Consider the following 14,843-nt stretch of genomic DNA (forward strand, 5'->3'; position numbering starts at 1 on the left):
TTTTCTATATGGAGGGCCAAGTGGCATAAAATTACATAAACTTCCTGGGGAAAAAAGAATTCATGTAAAATTTTAAAGGAAATTAATGTAATCTGAAGTGCTCATTAGGAGGAACACTCTTTAGAAAAGTGGTACTTTTTTTTTTTTTTCTAACCTCGTATTTTGTTTGTTTGTTTTATAATGACTGACTGAAGCCTTATTTGGGCACATAGCCCATTAACTTAAATACAGGTGGTTAACCCTCTGGCAAACTTTGTTACTTCTTCAATTTCTTTTGCCATATAGAGGTTTCCTATAAAACCCACTCAATGTATAGACAATTTAAACTCATACAGGAAGTACTCAAACCTCCGAATTGCATCTTACAAGAATGGAGGCAGTTCTTCGATCCCAATTTACATGTCATTTGTTCTCTTCTACTAGCATATTGGCTGAAGCCATAGTGACATCACTAGATACAGATATTTTCATCTTCTTTGCCTTGGTTTCAACATTTACTATTATGTCTACTTCCTTGACACAACAGTTGTTTATTCTTTGAAATTATTAAATATTTAACCAAGTTCTTGAAAATTAGGGGCAGTCATATTTTTCCAAAGATTTTTACTTTAATTTACTTTTATTATTTTTAAATATATGTTTAGTGTGTCTGCTCTAGAATGAGCAACTCCAACTAATTCTCCTCACAGCTAGCACACTGTTTCTAATCTGAATTCACATTAGAACTCTGAATCTACTCTTATTTGTGGCAAGCTTGATTTTCTCACTCCCTCACCTCACATATGAAGGTCGTTACAAAGTTGATGAGGATAATCAAGTCATACTGGAAAGAATGTTTTGGACCGTGAATATGCAGCTGCACTGAGGAGATATTTTGGCACTTCCAGCATTATAAAAGTTAGAATGATTAATAAGAAGAAGTATGGAATCGATCTACTGAGAATACTGTAATCCCTTCATGGTTATTAAGAGATGTGTGAAGCACATAAAAATAGATATAGATTATTTATTACTAAAGGGATTCATGATTCAATTTTATCACCTTTAGAAACCTATGTAGCTTTTTTTGCACTTTACAAAACATTTAGAAGTTGTGACTTCCATGCTTAGATCGGTGTTTTTAAATAATGCTATATCTTAAGAGGTTGTCTCAAAAAACTACATATTCCAAGTTGTCTAAATTATACAACAAAACCAACACATGCTTAGCTGTGTTTCCTTATGACACCCTACTAACATAACAGTGGATTCTTAAGGCAGTAAGTGACAAATACAAATGTCATGCAAGAAAAGGCAACAGCTGCACATTTTTGGAAGCTAGAAAGCGAATAGACAAATAATAACTGCCTTAGCCTGGAGAAAGATGAATTAATTCCAAGACATTCATAGAGAAAGTCCAGAAGCAAAATGATGTGTACTGCAAAACTCATAAATCCTCCACAACTGACAGTCCCAGCTATACCCGAACCTGAAGATAAAGGTGGATTAAATCCAGGAGGATGTTTGTTGAATGCAATAGAGAAACAGTTCCCTAACTACATTACAGGTGGCTAGGCCACTTTCTCTTCTCCTGTAGAAGGATGAGGCTTAACTTTCTACAGAAGAGGAGTCAGAGGGATGCTGGAGTAGAGAACACGGGCCCAGCTAGGACACTTCAATTGTAATGGTTCATGTACACCCTGAACCACGAGATCTCCCTGATCTCTCCCCTTACCTGACTCTAAGAATGCTAGCAGCCAGTATTAGACCCTCCTGATAGGAGGGTGGATAATTCTTCTCCAGGGAATCCAACCAGACTAAGAGAAAAGACCTGAAAATCGCTAATAGTCAGGAGTTCACTGACCAAACGGCAGGGCCAGATCACCCACCAAGAAGGCACACCAGTTGACAAGCCCATAAGTTTCTAATCAGGTGTTTGGTGACTCATTTCTAAATATTTATGGGCAGCCAAGTATCCCCAGATATTTGAAGAAAGCCTCTAACATGAAAGACAGAAACCAAACAAACTGAAGTAACAAATTTGGAGAAAGCAGAGTGATGGAAGCAGAAGAAAACTCTGTGTCTGTGTGTCCACATTTAACATCTAGCCTCTCAGAGATAGGAAATCTTACTTCCATGAAAAAAAACACCATGATGCTAAAAAAAATAATAAACATCCATACAAAGAAAGGAAGACTTGTAGAAATTAGAACTGTGATAGCAGAAATGAAGAAAAACTCAGCTAGAAAATGTTGAATTTAACTTAAGGAAATCTCTAAGAAATTAGAATAAAAAGACTACATGTAGAAAATTAAACAGAAAGGAAAAAAAAGTAGGGCACCCACCTCAAAGGTTCATTATATGAATAATAGGAAAATGAGAAAGAGAACAGAAGAAACTATGGTAAGGAGATTATCAAGGAACTAATTCAACATAATGTTTCAAAACTGAAATTCAGAGTGAAAAGTCTATGGAATGCCTAACACAAGTGGGGAAAAAACAAAAATCACATCAGTGCATATCACTTTAAAAAGTAGAACATGGGAGCAAAACTTCCAGAGAGAAAAAAATCAGAATGGCATCAAACTTGTCAGCAGCAACACAAGACAAACAAACACATAAATAAATAAAACAATAACTTCAAACTTATGAATGAATATTATTGCTATCCTATACTTTTACAGTGGCCAAACTGGGAAAAAACCGTGAGAGTGGAATAAAGATATTTCATATTTACAAGGTATCTCAAACTTGATCTCCCATGAGCTCTTCCTCAGGAAATTAGTAGAAAACATGTCACCAAAATGAGGGTGTAAACCAAGAAAAAGGAAGACATAAACCTACACACAGGGGATCCAATGGAGGTGAAATACTATGAGAATTCCTACGATGATGGTAAAGGGAGATCCCAAAACAACAATAGCTATGCAAAACACCAGGAGAGCAGTAAGCCCAAAGGAGACCAAGAGGAGAAAGCTCTCCTGGAAAGGTATCTCCAAGAAGATAAAATGAATAGAAACACTTAAATGTTTAAAATATTAAGACATTTCCACTTTGGCAGAGTTTGGGGATGAATCAGTAATAGGTATGTAGCAAATAAAGCAACCAAAACAAATACACACACACACACACACACAATTTTTAACTCAAAGGCAAAACCCCCCCAAAAAAAAGTATCCAAGGAAGAAAATATAAACATAATAACTTATAAGGGTTACCTGTGAAAAATATTTATACTCACAATAATGTAAAGAACTGATTATTGATCAGATAAACAAAATTAAACATATTGGAAAATGGGGGAAGAAAGTGAAGGAGATTGAGAATATAAAAGAATTAAATATTCATCTTTCACTGTAGTATGTGAAATATATAATGTCTAAGCTGGAAAAACATAACTATATTATTAAAGTAGTTTAAGATATTTTTTTTAGAAATACCAAAGAAATAGATAAAAGATTTGAAATTGATTGGGAGAGGTAGAAAAAAGGAGAGGATAATAGATATTGTTTTCATTAAAAACAAACAAAGAAACAAAAACTCTGTAGAAATACTGGAATGTAAGTTTTTATAGAAAGTATGCATTCACTTATTTTATTTTCTCACTTATTACTATATTTATTTATAAAGTAATTTTAGGAAATAATTTTATTGGTCTTTAAGCATTGAGTTGTTTTAAGAAATGGAGTGCCATATTAGAACAAGCTTGGAACAAGTTCTGAGCTTAGAGAAAGAAGCTCCAACTTAAAATTAACCAGCTCTGTGGCTGTTGAGTGTGGAGATTGCTGAAGGATATGGGCAATGGTAGTAACTGAAACCAGAATCCATACTAATGTTTTTTTCAGAGGAAGTTTTTCTAGTGTCAGTAAAAATTGGGGGTGGGGGGGAATCACAGATACAAGTATTGAAAACAGAAAATTGTGAGGTTTGGAGCAAATAGATAAAGTCAGCAATAATCATATCATGTGTGTTGAGCACTCTTGCACATAGCTTATGAAATGTTCTCAGAAACCGCCACCTGAAAGAGATACAGTTTGCATTGATCATCCAACCTGTCTTAAGTATTATAGGATGTTGCCCTTTTTTCCTCCTCAAAGCTAATTTTACCCCTGGTATGAACTTGGTCCTACAGTTATATCCTCTTTGTGTATAAGTGTTCTCTCCCTCTTTTGCCTCTCAATTTATAGACTTTAAACATGCTCAGAATGGCTCTCCCATTTTATAGATTAAGTAATCCAAAAAGTCAGACCCTCCCTTATCAGCTCCAGTAATTCTTTCTGCACATGTTATACTAGCTCTCCCCTTGACAACCAAGTCTTTGAAAGAATGATCTGAAATTGCTGTCTCCTCTCTCTCATATTTATTCTTCAAATGACTTAAAACAATGTTCTATCCTCCCCATAGCCCAGGAAATGTTCCAGTAGATGTCACTATTTTCTACTGGGTTGTTTCAGCCCTTGTTCCATTTGACCTATTTTACTCCTTGTCACTGCTAACCTGTATGCTACTATCTCCTGGTTCTCTACCTCACCTCTCTAAATATCCCTCAGTCTCTTCTGCTCACCCACTTCTTAACACTTGGAAGCCCTACAGCTTAGTCTTTGGTCATCTCCTCTTCTCTCTAGACATTCCCTGACATTCTCATACATAACTTTAGCTAAAATAGGTGCCCAAACACCTACCATACCTCCTTGATTGGAGCTCTTGGAATGACAGGAATTGTACACAGAATTTTCCCCAAATCTCTTTGTCCTTCTGGGACCCCTTTTTTTTCTTGAAAACCACCAGGATTCACGTGGAAATAGAAGACCAAACCTGGGAATAATCTTAGTCTCCTGCTTCAACCTTAGCCCCACGTCAGTCACTTATAATTATATATTGCTAATCCTTATCCTTTTATTTCTTTGAACCCTTCTTCCATTCGTTGCTGTCTTTTTTCAAAGCCTCATCTCACCAGCGCTTTCATGGACAGTGGCAATACCCCCCTCCCAGTATCACTCCTCAGGTCACCTCCATATTTAACTCCTCCCCTACACTGCTATCAGGGTTACCTAACTTAAAATACCAATCTTGTTATTTTAGTCAATGGCTTGAAACCTTTCAGTAGCTTCCCATTACTTAGAACAAAGTCCAAACCCATTAACACATGGCCCTCCATAATCTGGACACTAGCTACTTATCCCATCTTCTCTCTTGTTGCGTCACCCTTGCAGTCTACGCTTTAACCCTAATAACATTTCATCCAGCTTCTGGATTACACATCTGTACTTCCATTCAGATTGTGTCATGTCTGAACTTGCATTCCCTTTTCCTTCCCTATCTCCACACCCTACTGAGAACATCTACAATTAAGATGCTTCTTCAAAATCAGCTTTTCTATGAAGCCTTCTTATTCTCTCCAACTAAAGTTAATCACTTCTTCATCACACCTCTGCTTATCTCTCTGCATAACTATATTTTTAGCAAAAAAAAAAAAAAGTTTGCATTTCTACGTTGGACTGTGAGCTCCTTTCAGACAGAATCTATGTCTTATTTGTTTATAACACAAGTGTTTAAAAAGTTCCTAGAGGATAGTAGGTGCTTACCGTAGAAACTCATAAAGCTGTAAAATATCCTCTACATAACCAAAAATGTACTGGGAAAAGCTGCTTCGGACAGTTCTTTCCATGGAAGTTACTATGCTTTGAGTTATGTGACGTTGGAACCTCTACCACAGTTGAAGGGACCAATGATAAGCCATCTCCAATTTAGACATAAATGAACACTGTCTCCCAACGTGGCAGTCTGGAGAACACCAAGTAGGAAAATTGCTTTATATTGGATATGAAATATATAATCTGATTATCTTTGGATGTTAAATATAAAACAAAAGCAGCAGAAGCAGACATAGTTAAAGTAGTTAACAGTGGAATCAGTAGAGAGCAATGAATCACAGGTGTCATGGAGTGGCTAGAAGGGGAAAGACCTTCTAAGGAATGACAAGATGATGCGATGCTCTTGGATGACAAGTAATGTTGGTTGATCCTGAAAGGGCTGCTATGCACTATATACTGATCAGGATAAATGATGTTCAGATTCTTCATGGAGCCTGGCTGTGTTGCAGTGGAGTTGGCATGGGATGGCATATTTTGAATATATTCCATGATCACAGATGGCTATAGAAATTTCACAGGCTGGACTTATGTAAAAAATTACAAAATTCAAACCTTATAGCATTTAAACTACTTTATTATCAGAGTTCCATAATTTGTACCTTAGAGGTACAACATTTATTCGATGGGAAAAAAAATACATCAAATGCCTAACTCACATATTTCTGTAGTAGCTCTACCTTTTATGCTATAAGGTCATCTAAATCAGGCCAACATTTACTGCTCACCTTCAAACTGGTTTTAAATTTCAGTCTTGAACTTGGGACTTTAATTCCCCAATTTCTAGTTCATATTCCCTTTCATATACACATTCAGGGCTTCTCTTGTTTTTCTACCTCCCTAAATATGTAGTCAAAGTTAGAGATGATGATAAATCCAACAAACTTAAACACTAGAGAGAGACAATGTGAAGAATGGATAACACCTACAAAAATTCTGGGCTTCCCTGGTGGCGCAGTGGTTGAGAATCTGCCTGCCAATGCAGGGGACACGGGTTCGAGCCCTGGTCTGGGAGGATCCCACATGCCTCGGAGCAGCTAGGCCCGTGAGCCACAACTACTGAGCCTGCGCGTCTGGAGCCTGTGCTCCGCAACAAGAGAGGCCGTGATAGTGAGAGACCCGCGCACCGCAATGAAGAGTGGCCCCCGCTCGCCGCAACTAGAGAAAGCCCTTGCACAGAAACAAAGACCCAACACAGCTAAAAATAAATTTTAAAAAAATTCTGGAGAGTTGATTGGGGTCTAGATGCAGGTGGTACATGATGAAGGAAGAACTGATGGAATACATTAGATCAAAGAGAGAGTCTTTGCTTAGAATATTCAGTGTGTATAGAAATAGCCCCCTATAATGGGGAAACTGGACATTGAGTGAAACAGCCACTTTCACAATGTTGAGCCTGAGTTAATATAAAGAACCCTAGAATCATGTTATAGTAAATGTACAGGGGACCTTTGAAATCATCTAGTTAACACTCCCTTGTTTTACAAATTTTAAAACCAAGGCTTAAAGGCTTTGATTTACAAAATGCCAAATAGGAGCTAAGAGAAATAAATTGTGATGGACACTAGAAATAAATGGAGCAAATGTGTGAATTATCTGCACACAGAGAGTTGCTGGGTTCCTGAGTGAATACTGGATAGCTGGCACATCAAGAGGTAATAAAGAAGTAAGGAAGATTCATAAAAATAGCTCATGAAAACTCCCACAGGGAGGGGAAGGCACCTTACGTGTCTCCCCCAAAGTAGACATAGAAAAAATCACCCGAAAAACCAAAAAGTTGAAGACATGGTCCTAGAAGCTAACATCAGGAAAAGAAATGTGGAGAACTGAATAAAGAAAACAGGCTGTGCCATCTGGTATAGGAACCACTAGACACATGTAGTTATTGAGCACTTGAAAGGTGACTAGTCTAAATTGGGATATACTTTATGTAAAATCTGTACATAATGGTTTTGAAGACTCTGTTCCAAAAAAAAGAATATAAAATATCTCATTAATAATATATATTTATTACATCCTGAAATGGTATTATTTGGATATATTGGGTTAAATAAAATATATTATTAAAACTAATTTGCCAGATTCTCTTTTTTAATGCACCTACTAGAAAATTTAAAATTACATTGATAAATTAGGAGTATGGAAAAAATAAAATAAGAATAAAATTACACAGGTGTTCTCATATTTGTGGTTCACATTATACTTTTTGTTGATTCAATCAATCATGTTATTTTATTTTACTGAATGAAAGATTCTTTAAATTCTATAGTGCTTTACAATTTTCAAAAGTTTCACACATGATTTCATATAATTCCATAATAACCCTTTTTTTTCTCCTCTACCCCTATCTTGCCCCTCCCCTCTTCCCTCTCCCCACTGGTAACCACTAGCTTGTTCTGTATATCTCACATTATATTTTTATATATTTTATGTATATTTTATATATATTATATTTTATATACTTTATATTTATATATTATATTTTATATATTATACTTTATATATATTATATTTTTATATATTAGATATGTATTTTTTTTATTTGGAGTATAAGCTTTATAATTTTGTGTTAGTTTCTGCTGTACAACAAAGTGAATCAGCTATATGTATACATATATCCCCTCCCTCTTGGACCTCCCTCCCAACCCCCCATCCCACCCATCTGGGTCATCACAGAGCACTGAGTTGAGCTCCCTGTGCTATAGAGCAGGTTCCCACTAGCTATCGATTTTACACATGGTAGTGTATATATGTCAATCCTAACCTCCCAATTCATCCCACCCTCCCCCTCCCTGCTCCGTGTCCACCCTGTTCACCGTCCACCACTGTTCTCTACGTCAGCATCTCTATTCCTGCCCTGCAAAATAGGCTCATCTGTACCATTTTTCTAGATTCCACATATATGCGTTAATATACGATATTTGTTTTTCTCTTTCTGACTTCATTCTGTATGACAGTTTCTAGGTCCATCTACATCTCTACAAATGACCCAATTTTGTTCCTTTTTATGGCTGAGTAATATTCCATTGTATATATGTACCACATCTTCTTTATCCATTCATCTGTTGATGGACATTTAGGTTGTTTCCATAATCTGACTATTGTAAATAATGCTGCAGTGAACATTGGGGTGCATGAGTCTTTTTGAATTATGGTTTTCTCTGGGTATATGCCCAGTAGTGGATTGCTGGGTCATATGGTCCTGGTACAGAGGATATGCGGGAAAAGGTAGACAACAAATATGAATTGAATAGCCTGTGTGGGCTGGGCATTTTTTATTTATGTTGTTTTATCTTAGATTCACAACAATTAAAGATAATTTCAATAGCTATTATTCTTTTGTCTGCTTGTCCAAGGAACCTCCATGTTTTCTTTCTCTTAAACGAAATTCTAAAGGCCAGGATAAATTAAGTTAAATAGAAATTTTTTTTCCAGTATTATAACTCTTATTCTGAGAATTTATAGTCTAAGACAGGGAAACAATATTTAAGACCTTTTAAGTGATAAATATTGTGCTATCAGTTGCTCTGGTATAGAAAATATGTCCAAGAAAAACCTATCTTAAAAGTTGAATTATTTAAGTCGTAAAGGAGAACACTGGTATTGTTACCCTGCTCTGCTAATTTACATTGAAATAACATGTGGACAGACTGTGTCCCGCCCTTTCTAGAGAGTTTTAATTGGTATGCCCTCTGCCTTTCACTAATGTATCTTATTTCTTCCATTATCTGTAAAAGAAGCAAGTGTTCTTTCACCTTGAAAACTGAAAGACCTCTTCCCGATATAATCAGATGCTTTCCAACCCCTTTTAAAGGAACGGAAATTGCTTCTCTGGCTGCCAGCCATCATGAAGCTGAGAACATGTCTGTTGGTAAAGGTAAGGCCCCCTAAGGAATGACTTTCTTTTCAAAGAAGCAGAGACAATCCCTGCAGTAATTCAGTACAAGCTGCAGTTATTTAGATGCTAATGGAAGAAATAAAAATAGATAAATAAAGACACAACTTCCCATGTGTCAGAAGTGACAACAAGAGAGCAGGTCATTTCCAACCAAGCAAAATGTGGAATTTAGTTACTTAAAGAAACATGACCAAAGCTCTATTTTGATACTTTGAATTCTTTTCTTTTATATGTGATTAGCTCATCCACTAGAAGGACGAAGAAAGGAAGGAGGGTAAGAAGGAAGGGAGGGAGGGAGGAATCAAAACAGTAAAACCTTTAACAATGCACACGTCTGCTTTGAAATACTATATTTTACTCAGAGGTTAACTTTTATTTTGTCTTTATGATAAGACCATGGATTTTGCATAACATTGATATATTGGTGTCACATTTTGCTATAACTGTCATTTAATAGTTGTTTCCTCAATTTGTGGTATTTTTCTTAGTTACAGAAAATATGGAGTTGTGTGGGAGACACGTTGTCCCTCCTATACTATTCAGTTTTGCTTTATTTGACATTATTTATCTTACTCTAAAATAGAAGGCCAAAATACACAACTCAGAACAAATAAATTAAACTGCCTTAAAATTCGGCATGGTTAAATTTACATTCTCTTCTTCTCTCCATTGCTTTATACCTACATATTTTTATTCTCTATTTTATCAGTGGTTCTAGCTGGAGCTGGTCACAGGATTGCGGTTTCACAAAATTTCAGGGTGGTGGTACTCAGAGACCTTGATTAATAGCACCAAGGCCTCATGCAATCCACTGACTTATACAAGGTCATGCATTACAATAGCAAATTATAACAAAGCTGCTTTTCCAAAAGACACGAACATTCAATGAAATTTATCAACTTAATCCTGAGAAATTTTCTCCAGACATTTGAAGTGGAATTAACACTCAGTTACAGCTATTGTGCAATCAGTACATTGCTTTGTGGAGAGACATCAAAAAAATGCATTGGACATGGTTCCTGTCCTGAAAAACAATGTAATGACAAGAGGAAGAAAAGAAAAGTTCCAGTCATCTTTTGCTGCATCACAATCCACTCCAAAACTTAGTAGCTGAAATCAGCAACCATTTTATTGCTCACCATTCTGTGGGTCAGGAACTTGAGCAAGAGTCACAGGAGACAGCTTGCTTCTTGCTCCATACCGTGCTGGCTGGGGTGGCTTGACTGGGGCTGGAGGATCCAAGATGGCACACACATATTTGGGGCTCTCATGCTGAAAGCAGTCCTCCATGTAACCTTTATCTGCACTTGGTTATCTTGGTCTGCTCGTATTAGTTGGGAGTCTAGGTTGAACATCTTTCCAAGGGTGAAAATGGAAACCTCAAGACCTCTTAAAACTTAGAGCCAGAAGTCACACAGTGTCACATCTGTTGCACGCCGTTGGTCACAGCAGATCTCAGGACCAGCACAGACCAAGGGGAGGGGGAAGAGACTTCATCTCTTAATAATAAGAGTGATAAAGTCATATCACTATGGGGCTGGTGGGATGGGAGAAATTGTAACTGTCTTTGAAAACAATATGCCAAGTACTTGTGAAGCAAATGAGAATAAAAAACAAAGGAATGGTTACAAAAGGTTCACATGTATATAGACAATTATGGCATAGAAAAATTTTTATTTTTTAAATTTTATTTATTTATTTATTTTTGGCTGCGTGGGGTCTTCGTTGCGGTGCGCGGGCTTCTCATTGTGGTGGCTTCTCTTGTTGCGGAGCACGGGCTCTAGGTGCGCGGGCTTCAGTAATCGTAGCACGTGAGCTCTGTAGTTGTGGCTCGCGGGCTCTAGAGCGCAGGCTCAGTAGTTGTGGTACACGGGCTTAGTTGCTCCACAGCATGTGGGATCTTCCCGGACCAGGGCTCGAACCTGTGTACCCTGCAATGGCAGGTGGATTCTTAACCACTGTGCCACCAGGGAAGCCCTATGGCATAGAAGAATTTTAAGAAGCTGCTGCAGTAATTAGAATGACCTAAGATGAGCTACCTAATTTTTTTTTAAAGAGAATATTATCCATTTCCTTACAGACTTGAAATCATCAGGATATGTTACTGTTGATAAAAAAGTCCCCAAAAAACTAACTTGGAGGTGAAGTAAGTAGGTATGTGTGTGCTATGAGCAAAAAGATTTATCACATCCAGCCAAAAATGAGGAGGCACTTTAACAACTTTCTCCACCGTTGTACCGCTGTTGCCTAAGAAGAAAACTTAAGGTCACTAAATTCATTAAAATCAGAACTTTACAACAAAAGTCTAACTTTTAAAAAAATATTGCTTCACTCACAAAATAAATTTTTTTAAATTAAAAACTCCCAATAACTCCAGATCAAAGAAAAAATAAATTCTGAGTACTGCAACTAAGCTGGGACGAAGTGATAGAGTGGTATGGACTAATATATACTACCAAATGTAAAATAGATAGTGGGAAGCAGCCGCATAGCACAGGGAGATCAGCTCGGTGCTTTGTGACCACCTAGAGGGGTGGGATAGGGTGGGTGGGAGGGAGACGCAAGAGGGAGGAGATATGGGGATATATGTATATGTATAGCTGACACTTTGTTATACAGCAGAAACTAACACACCATTGTAAAGCAATTATACTCCAATAAAGATGTTTAAAAAAAAAAAAGCATCACTACTCAAAAAAATAAATAAAGTATGAAAGCTACCTGCCTATCAGGATTTTTTACAAACGTAATCCTGGATTAGATACTGGGCTATATTGTGTTTATGATTTCTTTAGAGAAAACTTCTGTTTTCCTCCCAAAGAAATAACTCAAATGCTTTTGGAAATGAAACGACGTGTAACTGGGAATCTACATAATTTGTTACTCTATTTTCTGAGTGTTAACTCTATGCAAATAATTTAGTTATATGAACTTTGTGGACTTTGTGAGGTTTAAATAAGTTTATATAACTAAATTATTTGCATAGAGTTAACACTCAGGAAATAGAGTAGGTTTGGCAGAAAGCTAAATGACCTTATGAGCCATTCTTCTCATCTTCCCCAGTCTTGAAGCTGGGCACGTGGTTTCTCACCCAAAGAACATATTTTGCAACATCCCTGAAAACTAAGGGTGACCTTTCAGCAACAAGTAAGGAAGTAATGTATGTTCAATTCCCAGGTATTCCTGTAAAACAGCTGTCATAGGATCCTTTCATCCTTTTCACCTTTCTGCTAACTGGAGATAATGAAAATTATAGTAGCCACCTTGAGTAGCTATATATGAGAATTATAGCACAAGGAGTAGCTATATATGAGAATTATAGGGCCACTTTCCTGCTCTAAATGTTCCCCTGCCTTTGGACTATTGTATGAGTTGGAAATAAATTCCTATATTTACAAATCCACTGTAGTTGGAGGTTTTGTTACTATAGTAGATTACCCTACACCCTAGCAATTACACATAGGTACTATCATTGTCACCATTTTAAATATGCAGATCAGAGAAATTAAGGCACTTAACCAAAGCAACAACTAATAAGTTGTAAAGACTAAGGTCAAACCAAATATGACGCCAGACACATGGTGCTGGCCACCGCACAATACTACTTCAGTAGCTAGAGTTTGTAAAGGTCATTGTGCTATTGTAACTGCATGATTCCAAGAAACTCCTAAAAGATTTTCCACAGTGTTTTTCAAAGGGATTAGCATTTCCAAAGGGGGGAGGTAGTTAGCATTTGAATGAAGCAACTGTCCCAATGCCATTAAAAACTCAAATTTATCTTTTCCTCTAAAAGGAAAAGTTGAAGAGCTTTAAATATCTAATTGAACCATGGTGCTCTTGAATGAGTCACACAGAATTGGTGGGCTACACTGACTATAGCTACCAATGCCTAGTGGTATAGTGGGTACAGATCACTACTAGCTTGACCGTAAGATGAAAAGGCCATCTAGGAAGAGGGATGGCATACACAAAGCCAATAATTTAGTAAAAAGCTACAAAAATAACAAGAAAATTCCCATGTTATTGTAGCTCATACATAATGACTATAAAGTGGTTTAACAGAAATAATTCTGACCTGCTACTCCCAAAGAGGAGAATTATTGATGTTACATAGGAAGCGTTATAATATCTGCTTTAATCAGGAAACTGTGGCTTCACAAATCATAGGAAAAACATGACAGGATATCATATTTGAAGGATATATAAAGATCTCATAAATTTGAGAGAGGTAGTACTATACAGCTAGCCTCACAGGAACTAGACCAGGAAAGCCATCAGAAACCAAACCTGTTTCCCCCTCAGAGATCACATTTTCATGCATTTCTGCTTTTTTCTGCAAGACCGCTTCATTCATCTGCCTCTCTTTCAGGGGTCCTTTCCTGCTTCAGCTTGTACATGTCTCCAAGTGAGTATTTCAGCCCCCCCGTATGCACTAGCAACTCTTCATCCATCATTTTGATGTATGTCCCTAAGGTTAACTGCTTTAGGCAGGTCTGTTTCCTAATTCTAAATTCTTAAGAGATGGATCTGATTGGCTTTCTTCACATTTTTTTGAGCCAGAGTATGCAAGTCATAAGTTTCTGCCTTGCTGAAGCATGGACTTGCTGCCTTGGGGTACATGCACATCCATGGCCCAGTAAGTATCAGCCAGATGGTGTGGTCACATGATACATGAGTGTAACACGCCCATTCATTAGTGAACAAGGACCTCAGCAGGTTGCTTTGGAAGGGCTGAGGAAATAGCAGGCCATTAAAACAAGTCTAGTACAGCTCTGGTAATTTTGCTCAACTGAGAAACCATTTTCAACTCAGATACTAATCAAGAAATGATTCTTTCTACCAAATGCAGTAGAATGAAATATGCTTGCAATGGCTGCAGTGGGAAAGAACACAGTAGCAGCTGGCCGGAGTACACACAATACAACAGAGCAAAACACTGGGGTGGGCAAAGAACATGTGGGTGGAAAGCAGGGTTGCAGCACTAACACAGAGAGAAGGAATCTGTATCAGAGAGGAAAGTCATCAGCTTTGTGTAAAAGAAATTTACTCTGGCCAGCTTAAGTATATAAAAAGATAATGTATCAGATGGATGTAGGGGGAACTCTCAGGACTAACAGAAAACCTCGGGTAGCAATCAGATATCTTTTAGAGAGTCTAAGTTAGAAGGAGTTACTTGAGAAGTTCATCCAGGTGCGCTACAGCTGGAGTGAAAAGGTTCAACCATTTTTAGTTCATTTGTCACTCTGCCCACTACTTAAATTCTCAGAATTCCAGGACTGCCCAATTAGGTTTGAGGGGGAGAAGTAAGCACCTTC

The 14,843-nt window shown here is 37.2% G+C and overlaps 1 protein-coding gene across 7 annotated transcripts in view; it reads right to left on the reverse strand.

Moving 5' to 3' along the window:
- Positions 1–14,843, reverse strand: part of LOC309647466 (uncharacterized protein) — a gene marked incomplete at its 5' end in the record, with an annotated part of 312,977 nt that overhangs the window by 180,057 nt on the left and 118,077 nt on the right. For 3 of the 7 annotated variants that reach the window (XR_014256059.1, XR_014256060.1, XM_082434899.1), the window contains one exon: positions 161–11,775. The exons of the other annotated variants lie outside the window; for them this stretch is intronic. Of the gene's footprint in view, positions 1–160; positions 11,776–14,843 lie in introns of those variants that run through there. 7 annotated transcript variants of the gene reach the window in all.

This window comes from Balaenoptera physalus, assembly GCF_965194825.1.
Source record: "Balaenoptera physalus genome assembly, chromosome: 18".
Classification (NCBI taxonomy): Eukaryota; Metazoa; Chordata; class Mammalia; order Artiodactyla; family Balaenopteridae; genus Balaenoptera; species Balaenoptera physalus.